Raw genomic sequence first — 11,483 nt, 5'->3', positions numbered from 1 at the left:
AGGGCAGGTGGCCCCACCCGGTGGACCCCCGGACACCTTTGGGTGGTCCCGGTACAATACCGATAACCCCCAAAACTATTCCGGCGACTGAAACTGGACTTCCCATATATAAATATTCACCTCCGGACCATTCCGGAACTTCCCATGACGTCCGGGATCTCATCCAGGACTCCGAACAACCTTTGGTAACCACATATAATTTTCCATAACAACTCTAGCGTCACCGAACCTTAAGTGTGTAGACCCTACGTGTTCGGGAACCATGTAGACATGACCGAGACATCTCTCCGGCCAATAACCAACAGCGGGATCTGGATACCCATGTTGGCTCCCACATGTCCCACGATGATATCATTGGATGAACCACGATGTCGGGGATTCAATCAATCCTATATACAATTCCCTTTGTCCATCGGTATGTTACTTGCCCGAGGTTCGATCGTCGGTATCCCTATACCTCGTTCAATCTCGTTACCGGCAAGTCTCTTTACTCATTCCGTAACGCATGATCCCATGACCAACTCCTTAGTCACATTGAGCTTGTTATGATGATGCATTACCGAGTGGGCCCAGAGATAACTCTCCGTCATACGGAGTGACAAATCCCAGTCTCGATTCGTGCCAACCCAACAGACACTTTCGGAGATACATGTAGTGCACCTTTATAGTCACCCAGTTACGCTGTGACGTTTGATACACCCAAAGCACTCCTACGGTATCTGGGAGTTGCATAATCTCATGGTCTAAGGAAACGATACTTGACATTAGAAAAGATCTAGCAAACGAACTACACGATCTTGTGCTATGCTTAGTGTTGGGGATATGACTATCAGATATGACCCGCCCAGGAGGGGCTGGGTCAACCCACAATGGCGGTTCATCTAAATGAAGCCCAAGAGTATACAAGATGGCGGTTCATAGTTAGGCTTGTAAAAGGCTCAAGACCAGAGGCAGCTTAAGGCCCGTAAGTATAAACCGCCATATATGTGTAGACTTGTAATGTAAGGCATGTAAGATACGCCATCGAGCCGGACACGTTGTATGAGCCGGCCGGGACTCTGTAGGCCGCAGGGCGTCAACCCATGTATATATGGGGACGACTCGGTGGCGGCTTAGGGTAAGAAACATCAAATCGAAAGCCATGCAAAGCGTGTTAGCTCCCTGGTAATCGAAACCCTAGCCCACCTCAAACTGGAGTAGGCCTTTACCTTCACCGCAAGGGGACGAACCAGTATAAACTCCCCGTGTCCTTTGTCCCGTTTTAACCCCTTTAAGCTAACCTCGTCGCAATGGCTCCACAACTAAGTCCTTCTACGAGGACATCTGCCATGACACTTCCACGACAGTTGGCGCCCACCATGGGGCCAGCGCACGGTGGTTTCGAGTTCTTAAAGGGCAGATTCGAAGGGCTCAAATGATACGCTGTGGGCCGGATGACCAAGAGTCATCGCGACAAGCTTTACATCGACGATGCGGGCTGCGGCCCCGAAGCCGGCTCAATTGAGTACGGGTACTGGGTCCCCTTCGGCGAAATCCACGTCTTCATCGGCAAGATTGGCGAGCCGGGCCCTGAGCTGGACATCTGCACTGACATCATCGAGACGGCTCAGCGTGCATAACCCGCCTGGGCTCAGCCCGCCGTAAGGCATGTCTTCATTGGGTTCACCCATGGGGCTGAGATGGAAGGCTCTATCTCTGGCGGTGAGACGGAAATCTGCTCTGAGGATGAGTCCACAGGCAAGACCAATTCGATGTATCAACTGCAAGATGGACGGCTTGGGGGCTGTTCCAATGGCGACAGTATTTCAGACCCCCATGAGCCACCGAATAGGGTGACGATCTTCATGGCAGGCACCCAGCCGGTTCTCAGCTCGACAGTCACCACGGCTATAACATATGGTGCGGCAGCAATGACAACTGCAGGTGCTGGCGGGTCAGCCCGCCCGACGGCTCAAGTTTTAGCAGATCTATTGGATGCTCTGGCGACTCTGATGGAGGTTGAGGTAACCCCACACAACCAGGAGCAACACAAAGTAGAGATAGCCGAGTTGCATGATGATATAACGCAGGCTAAAGCTGACTTAGCGGCAGAAAACGCCAGGATGGCTGTAGAGCGGTCCGTTTTGGAAGCCCAAGCACAGCGGATTCAAGCAGATTCATATCGGCTCATGGTAGATCAGAACGCTTCACACGAGGTCTTGAGGAGAAAGCACCGGAGTCGTTTGCCCTTAGTTTATGAGTCGAGGGACCTCTTTAACACCCCTGGAGTAGGGGCCAGTAACCCACCGGTGGTGAATCGGATGGTTGAACCGCCAGGCTAGCCGCATATAAACAACACTCCACCTCAGCGTGTGGTGACACCACCGGGTCATTACTCCACCCCTCTGGACAACATGATTGCTGTAGCTACGCGATTGGCGGCTCTGCCCGGTGAGGGTGAAACTCCAGCGGCGGTTGAAACCCGAAGGGCCAGGGAGCTTCTTCAAACAGCTTTGGTACATCAGTAGGCTTATTCTTATAGTCGTGATCGGCTTCATGCGACCCCTCGCCCAAGCCGGAGCTACAGCCGGCACATTGACTCGCCATCAGTATCAAGTACTGAACAACGCCATAACCGACCTCACGGGAATGACCCGGCGCGCAATGGAGTCAATGCACAGAATTTGGTGGACCAGGCCAGAACACGTCGGGAGGCTGAGCTGGCGGCTCAACTAGCGGCTCATCAACACACGCCGGTTTACCCGACAACTTCAATTGAGGCAGGTGTGACTTCGAAGGCTTTTGGTGTGCCGTGTCTAACGACAGCTATACGAAACGAGCGTCTGCGCAAGGACTTCAAAGGCCCTCGTAAGGTGCCTAATTATACAGCTGATCAACCCCCTAAGGCGTGGGTGGAGAGTTATGAGATGGCCGTGGAGATGCTGGATGTTAGTGAAGCTTCTTACGCCAAGTACTTCACCATGATGTTAGAAGGGACGGCTCGTACCTGGTTGAAGGGATTGTCGGCTAATTCCATCGGGTCATGGGCGGAGCTGAAGACCCGGTTTATCCAGAATTTCAAAGATACGTGCAAGCATCCTATGTCGATTGTGGATTTGGTTTCGTGTGTGCAGGCCGAGGGCGAGTCAACAACCAGCTGGGTGTGTCGGTTCTCGACCATCATACATTCTTCAGATAATATCAACGTCGGCTCAGCGGTTTTGATGTTGGAGAAAAATTGCCAGTTCATTCCACTCAAGGAGAAGTTTGGACGGCTCAAGCGTCATTGCAATGACATGGGGGGGGGGGTTAATGGTGGCTCTTGTAAAATATGCCGACTCTGATGGTACCAAGGACCACGATTCTGAGGATGAAAGATCGGGAAAGGGAAAGAAGAGTAACAGCGTGAAGGGACAACAGTATAATTCTACCAATCAAGGTGGCGATGGTAAGCGCAAGGCTGATGACTTTGTGGCTAACACCGATGCGCGCAATTATAACCAGTGTCGTAAGGGACAGACGGCTCCAAGGACAGGATTCGACCTTGAGGCAATGTTAAATAAGCCGTGTCCGAAACACGGAACGGATCGGAAGCCGGCTACTCATTCATGGAAAGATTGCAGCATAATGAGAAGCTTTAGGGAGTCCATCCAGCGCCACCACGGCCCAAACGGCGGATCAGGGTCCGGTTCTCATGGTCTGAGTCATGGAGGCGGCGGTTCAAGTTCCGATTTTCAAGGTCATGATAACCAGGGTGGTTACAATCAACAGAGTAATCATGGGAGTCAACAGCAGCAACAGTCTGGTTATTAGACCAACCCGAAGCAGTTGAATAGTGGGCAGTATCATGTCTTCACCACTAGCTTATGTAAGCGGGGAAGCTTCATGAGAGGGCCATGAATGCGATTGAGCCGGCGGTGCCACGTTATTTGCGGTGGTCAGAGCAGCTTATTGTGTGGAGTCATGAGGATCATCCGCCACCGGGTCGACAATCTGGGTCACCTGGCTCTGGTACTAGCGCTTCAGGTTGGGGGTTATAAGTTTACTAAGGTGCTCATGGATGGAGGTAGTAGCATTAACATACTTTATTATGAGACCTTCCGTCGCATGGGATTGACAGATAAGAATCTTAAGCCGTCAAACACTGTCTTCCATGGTGTCGTGCCGGATAAGTTAGCCTACCCAGTGGGGAAGATATCGTTAGAAGTTGCCTTTGGAGATGAGCATGATTCCAGGTCTGAAACCTTAACCTTCGAATTGGTCAAGATCAAGAGCCCTTATCATGCTTTGTTTGGGCGGCCGGCTTATGCTAAGTTCATGGCGAGGCCTTGCTATGTACACTTGCAGCTTAAGATGCCGGGTTATAAGGGCACCATCACAGTGCATGGGAGTCGCAAGGTGGCCTTGGAATGTGAGGAAGGAGAAGCGGCTTATGCTAAATCGGTTTGTGCAATGGAGGAGTTGAAATTTTACAAAGATAATGTTGACCCGGCAGACATGACGTCCTTGAAAAAGCCAACCACGAAGCACGATCCTTTGCTAAAGTTTAAGTCGGCAGATGATACTAAGTTGGTTGACTTCGTCCCTGGTGACTCGTCTAAGCAGTTCAGCATCAGTGCTAATCTGGATCCGAAATAGGAAAGCACGCTCATCGAGTTCATCCGTGAGAACCGGGACATCTTTGCATGGAAGCCTTCAGACATGCCGGATGTACCGAGGGAATTCGCTGAGCACACTCTTAATATTAATCCGAAATTTAAGCCGGTCAAGCAATTTCTTCGCCGATTTAATGAGGAGAGGCGGAAGGCCATGAGTGAGGAAGTAGCCCGGCTCTTGGCGGCTGGGTTTATCGTTGAAGTTTTCCATCCTGAGTGGTTGGCTAACCCGGTGCTGGTGCTCAAGAAGAATGACACTTGGCGTATGTGTGTGGATTACACAGACTTAAACAAAGCTTGTCCAGCTGATCCGTTTGCTCTCCCTCGTATTGATCAAATCATTGATTCTACGGCGGGTTGTGAGCGTTTGAGTTTTCTGGATGCTTATTCTGGTTATCATCAAATCAAGATGGCAGTTAAGGACCAGGAGAATACAACCTTCATTACTCTGTTTGGAGCCTTCTGCTATGTGTCTATGCCTTTTGGGCTCAAGAGTGCCCAGGCGACTTATCAGCGGTGTGTGCAAAATTGCCTTCACAATCAGATTGGGCGCAACGTTCATGCTTATGTAGATGAAATTGTGGTGAAGTCAAGAGAGAAGGAGACCCTGATTGATGATTTGAAGGAGACATTTGACAATCTCCGGGTCTACAAGATGATGCTCAACCCGGCTAAGTGTGTCTTTGATGTACCAGCAGCCAAGCTCTTGGGTTTCCTGGTTTCTAATAGAGGCATTGAAGCTAACCCGGAGAAGATCAAAGACATTACTTCATTGGCTAAGCCGACGTGCGTTAATGACGTTCATCGCCTGGCGGGTAGTATTGCGGCTCTGAGCCGGTTCATAAGCCGGTTGGGTGAGAAAGCTATTCCCCTTTATCAGATGATGAAGAAGACATATCACTTTGTTTGGAGTGATGCTGCTAATCAAGCGTTTGAGGATCTGAAGAAACAGTTGGCTGAGCCGCCCGTGCTTGCTGCCCCTATCGATAAAGAGCCTCTGTTGTTGTATGTAGATGCTAATAGCCGGACTGTCAGTGTAGCCATCATGAAAGGAAAGAGGCAGGCAAGGATTACCCGGTTCAATGACCGGTTTATTACATCAGTGAGGTGCTTATCGAGTCTAAACAGAGGTATCCGCACTGGCAGAAGCTTGTGTATGGGATTTTCATGGCAAACCGGAAGCTTAAGCAATATTTTCAAGGTCATCCTATCACTATGGTTAGTTGTGCTCCTTTGGGAGATATGATCCAAAACAGGGAAGCCACAGGCCGGGTTGCTAAGTGGGCCATTGAGATGGGGCCTCACGATTTAAAATATGTGCCTCGTATAGCCATCAAGTCCCAAGCACTTGTGGACTTCATCAATGACTGGACAGAGCTGCAGGCACCTGAGGAAAAGCCGGATAACATATATTGGACCATTCACTTTGATGGATCCAGACAGTTGGAAGGCTCTGGGGCTGGAGTTGTCTTGACTTCCCCATGAGGTGACAAATTTTCTTATATTCTCCGGCTGATGTTCCCTTGTACTAACAATGCAGCCGAGTATGAGGCTTTACTCCATGGTCTTCGGATAGGGGTGGGCGTTCGATTCCCCCAAACCAAATGGTTCCGTGCTTCGGTGTTTTTGTTTTCTTGGTTCCTGGTAAACATGGACCGATCGGTCTCTTGCAATAAACAAAACCGAGGCTTTGGTGACCCGATCGATCGGTTCGGTACTCGGTTTTGCACCGAACAAACCGAACAGCTGGCGGTTGGGCTGGCTAGATGGGATAGCTGTTGTACTTGTTTATCTCGGCTGGGCTAAGAGCTCTGGTTTGTGTGGGCTAGAGAACAACACGTGTTATGCTCAAAGAAAAAGAAAAGATAACATGAGCTTGTCAGGAGGTGAGCGAGACAGCAGGCAACAACAAACAATACCTAGGTTCACTAAAAAAAGAAAGAAGGAATGGGTCCAGTACACGTGACGACTTACGAGAACCAGGGGACTAGCCGGACAGCCTACAACACTGTTTGCTACCCATAACATTAAAGCGCATTAATTCAATTGATTTTTGTTTTCTTTTGCAAGGGCAATTGATGTTCGGTGGCTGGCAGCACAAAGCGTACAAATGGGAACTAATTATGGAGGACGCGAGACACTATTAGTGGTGCGCCAAGGTGCTTCGGTCAATTCGGTTGACCGACTATGCAGACCGAAATCACCAAACTGAATTTGGTTTCTCGGAATCACTAACCGAGCATGGTACCGAACAACTCGGTTTCGGTCACTTCGGCTTCGGTTCAGGTTAAATCGGTTCAGTCGTTCGGTTTTTGGGTTATATGACCACCCCTATCTTCAGATGGCGAAGCAGATGAACTTAAGCCGGGTAAGGTGCTTTGGAAATTCAGATCTGGTGGCTCAGCAAGTTTCTGGTACTTGGGATTCTAAAGATCCACTCATGGCGGCTTAACGCCGAGAGGTTGATGCCATTGCGGGTCATTTCAAGGGCTATCAAGTTGATCATATTGATCGCAGGAAGAATGAGGCGGCTGATACTTTAAGCCGGCTAGGGTCTCAGCGTAAGCCGGTGCCACCTAACACGTTCCTGGACATTTTGCTTAACCCTTATGTCAAATTGCCTATAGAGGAGGATCTTGCTGTTCCTGACCCGGAAGCACAATTGGTGGCGGCTCTACATGCAATTCTGTTGGGGAACGTAGTAATTTCAAAAATTTCCTACGCACACGCAACATAATGGTGATGCATAGCAATGAAAGGGGAGAGTGTGTCCACGTACCCTTGTAGACCGAAATCGGAAGTGTTAGCACAACACGGTTGATGTAGTCATACGTCTCCACGATCCGACCGATCAAGTACCGAACGCACGGCACCTCCGAGTTCTACACACGTTCAACTCGATGACGTCCCTCGAACTCCGATCCAGCCGAGTGTTGAGGGAGAGTTTCGTTAGCACGATGGCGTGGTGACGATGATGATGTTCTACCGACGCAGGGCTTCGCCTAAGCACCGCTACGATATAATCGAGGTGGATTATGGTGGAGGGGGGCACCGCACACGGCTAAGAGATCAAGAGATCAATTGTTGTGTCTATGGGGTGCCCCCTAGTAACGTATATAAAGGAGTGGAGGAGGGGAGGGGCCGGCCCTCTCTATGGCGCGCCCTAGGGGATTCCTACTCCCACCGGGAGTAGGATTCCCCCTTTCCTAGTAGAACTAGGATCCCTTCCAAGTAGTAGGAGTAGGAGAGAAGGAAAGGGAAGGGAAAAGGAGAAGGAAGGAAGGGGGCGCCCCCTCCCTAGTCCAATTCGGACCAGCCCATGGGGAGGGGTGCGGCAACCCTTTGAGGCCTTTCTCTCCTTTCCCGTATGGCCCATTAAGGCCCAATGCGAATTCCCGTAACTCCCTGGTACTCCCGAAAATATCCGAATCACTCGGAACCTTTCCGATGTCCGAATATAGTCGTCCAATATATCGATCTTTACGTCTCGACCATTTCGAGACTCCTCGTTATGTGCCCGATCTCATCCAGAACTCCAAACTCCTTCGGTACATCAAAACACACAAACTCATAATATAACCGTCATCGAACTTTAAGCGTGCGGACCCTACGGATTTGAGAACTATGTAGACATGACCGAGACACGTCTCCGGTCAATAACCAATAGCGGAACCTGGATGCTCATATTGGCTCCTAGATATTCTACGAAGATCTTTATCGGTCAGACCGCATAACTAAATACGTTGTTCCCTTTGTCATCGGTATGTTACTTGCTCGAGATTCGATCGTCGGTATCTCAATACCTAGTTCAATCTCGTTACCGGCAAATCTCTTTACTCGTTCCGTAACACATCATGCTGCAACTAACTCATTAGTTGCAATACTTGCAAGGCTTAAGTGATGTGTATTACCTAGTGGGCCCAGAGATACCTCTCCAACAATCAGAGTGACAAATCCTAATCTCGAAATATGCCAACCCAACAAGTACCTGCGGAGACACCTGTAGAGCACCTTTATAATCACCCAGTTACGTTGTGACGTTTGGTGGCACACAAAGTGTTCCTTTGGTAAACGGGAGTTGCATAATCTCATAGTCATAGGAACATGTATAAGTCATGAAGAAAGCAATAGCAACAAACTAAACGATCAAGTGCTATGCTAACAGAATGGGTCAAGTCAATCACATCATTCTCTAATGATGTGACCCCGTTAATCAAATGAAAACTCATGTCTATGGCTAGGAAACTTAACCATCTTTGATTCAACGAGCTAGTCAAGTAGATGCATACTAGTGACATACTGTTTGTCTATGTATTCACACATGTATTATGTTTCCGGTTAATACAATTCTAGCATGAATAATAAACATTTACCATGATATAAGGAAATAAATAATAACTTTATTATTGCCTCTAGGGCATATTTCCTTCAGTCTCCCACTTGCACTAGAGTCAATAATCTAGTTCACATCGCCATGTGATTTAATACCAATAGTTCACATCACCATGTGATTAACACCCATGGTTCACATCGACATGTGACCAACACCCAAAGGGTTTACTAGAGTCAATAATCTAGTTCACATCGCTATGTGATTAACACCCAAAGAGTACTAAGGTGTGATCATGTTTTGCTTGTGAGAGAAGTTTAGTCAACGGGTCTGCCACATTCAGATCTGTAAGTATTTTGCAAATTTCTATGTCAACAATGCTCTGCACGGAGCTACTCTAGCTAATTGACCCCACTTTCAATATGTATCCAGATTGAGATTTAGAGTTATCTGGATCAGTGTCAAAATTTGCATCGACGTAACCCTTTATGACGAACCTTTTTGTCACCTCCATAATCGAGAAACATATCCTTATTCCACTAAGGATAATTTTGACTGTTGTCCAGTGATCTACTCCTAGATCACTATTGTACCCTTTGCCAAAAACAGTGTAGGGTATACAATAGATCTGGTACACAGCATGGCATATTTTATAGAACCTATGGCCAAGGCATAGGGAATGACTTTCATTCTCTTTCTATCTTCTGCCGTGGTCGGGCTTTGAGTCTTACTCAGTTTCACACCTTGTAACATAGGCAAGAACTCTTTTCTTTGACTGTTCCATTTTGAACTACTTCAAAATCTTGTCAAGGTATGTACTCATTGAAAAACTTATCAAGCGTCTTGATCTATCTCTATAGATCTTGATGCTCAATATGTAAGCAGCTTCACCGAGGTCTTTCTTTGAAAAACTCCTTTCAAACACTCCTTTATGCTTTGCAGAATAATTCTACATTATCTCCGATCAACAATATGTCATTCACATATACTTATCAGAAATGCTGTAGTGCTACCACTCACTTTCTTGTAAATACAGGCTTCACCACAAGTCTGTATAAAACTATATGCTTTGATCAACTTATCAAAGCGTATATTCCAACTCTGATATGCTTGCACCAGTCCATAGATGGATCGCTGGAGCTTACATATTTTGTTAGCACCTTTAGGATTGACAAAACTTTCTTGTTGCATCATATACAACTCTTCTTTAATAAATCCATTAAGGAATGTAGTTTTGTTTATCCATTTGCCAGATTTCATAAAATGTGGCAATTGCTAACATGATTCGGATAGACTTAAGCATAGATACGAGTGAGAAACTCTCATCGTAGTCAACACCTTGAACTTGTCGAAAACCTTTTGCGACAATTCTAGCTTTGTAGATAGTAACACTACTATCAGCGTCCGTCTTCCTCTTGAAGATCCATTTAATCTCAATTGCTTGCCGATCAACGGGCAAGTCAACCAAAGTCCATACTTTGTTCTCATACATGGATCTCATCTCAGATTTCATGGCCTCAAGCCATTTCACGGAATCTGGGCTCATCATCGCTTCCTCATAGTTCGTAGGTTCGTCATGGTCAAGTAACATGACCTCCAGAACAGGATTACCGTACCACTCTGGTGCGGATCTCACTCTGGTTTACCTACGAGGTTCGGTAGTAACTTGATCTGAAGTTACATGATCATAATCATTAGCTTCCTCACCAATTGGTGTAGTAGTCACAGGAACAGAATTCTGTGATGAACTACTTTTCAATAAGGGAGCAGGTACAGTTACCTCATCAAGTTCTACTTTCCTCCCACTCACTTCTTTCGAGAGAAACTCCTTCTCTAGAAAGGATCCATTCTCAACAATGAATATCTTGCCTTCGAATCTGTGATAGAAGGTGTACCCAACATTTTCTTTTGGGTATCCTATGAAGACGCACTTCTCCGATCTGGGTTTGAGCTTATCAGGTTGAAACTTTTTCACATAAGCATTGCAACCTCAAACTTTAAGAAACGACAGCTTAAGTTTCTTGCCAAACCATAGTTCATGCGGTGTCATCTCAACGGATTTAGATGGTGCCCTATTTAACGTGAATGTAGCTGTCTCTAATGCATAACCCCAAAATGATAATGGTAAATTGGTAAGAGACATCATAGATCGCACCATATCTAATAAAGTACGGTTACGATGTTCGGACACACCATTACACTATGGTGTTCCAGGTGGCATGAGTAGTGAAACTATTTCACATAGTTTTAACTGAAGGCCAAACTCATAACTCAAATATTTTACTTCTGCGATCATATCATAGAAACTTTTATTTTTGTTACGATGATTCTCCACTTCACTCTGAAATTCTTTGAACTTTTCAAATGTTTCAGACTTGTGTTTCATCAAGTAGATATACTCATATCTGCTCAAATCATCTGTGAAAATCAGAAAATAATGATACCTACCGCGAGCCTTAATATTCATCGGACCACATACATCAGTATGCATGATTTCCAACAAATCTTTTGCTCGCTCC

The sequence above is a fragment of the Triticum urartu genome, chromosome 2A (assembly GCF_056163025.1).
Source record: "Triticum urartu cultivar PI428250 chromosome 2A, HENAU_Tu73, whole genome shotgun sequence".
NCBI lineage: Eukaryota > Viridiplantae > Streptophyta > Magnoliopsida > Poales > Poaceae > Triticum > Triticum urartu.
This window is presented reverse-complemented; position numbering follows the sequence as displayed.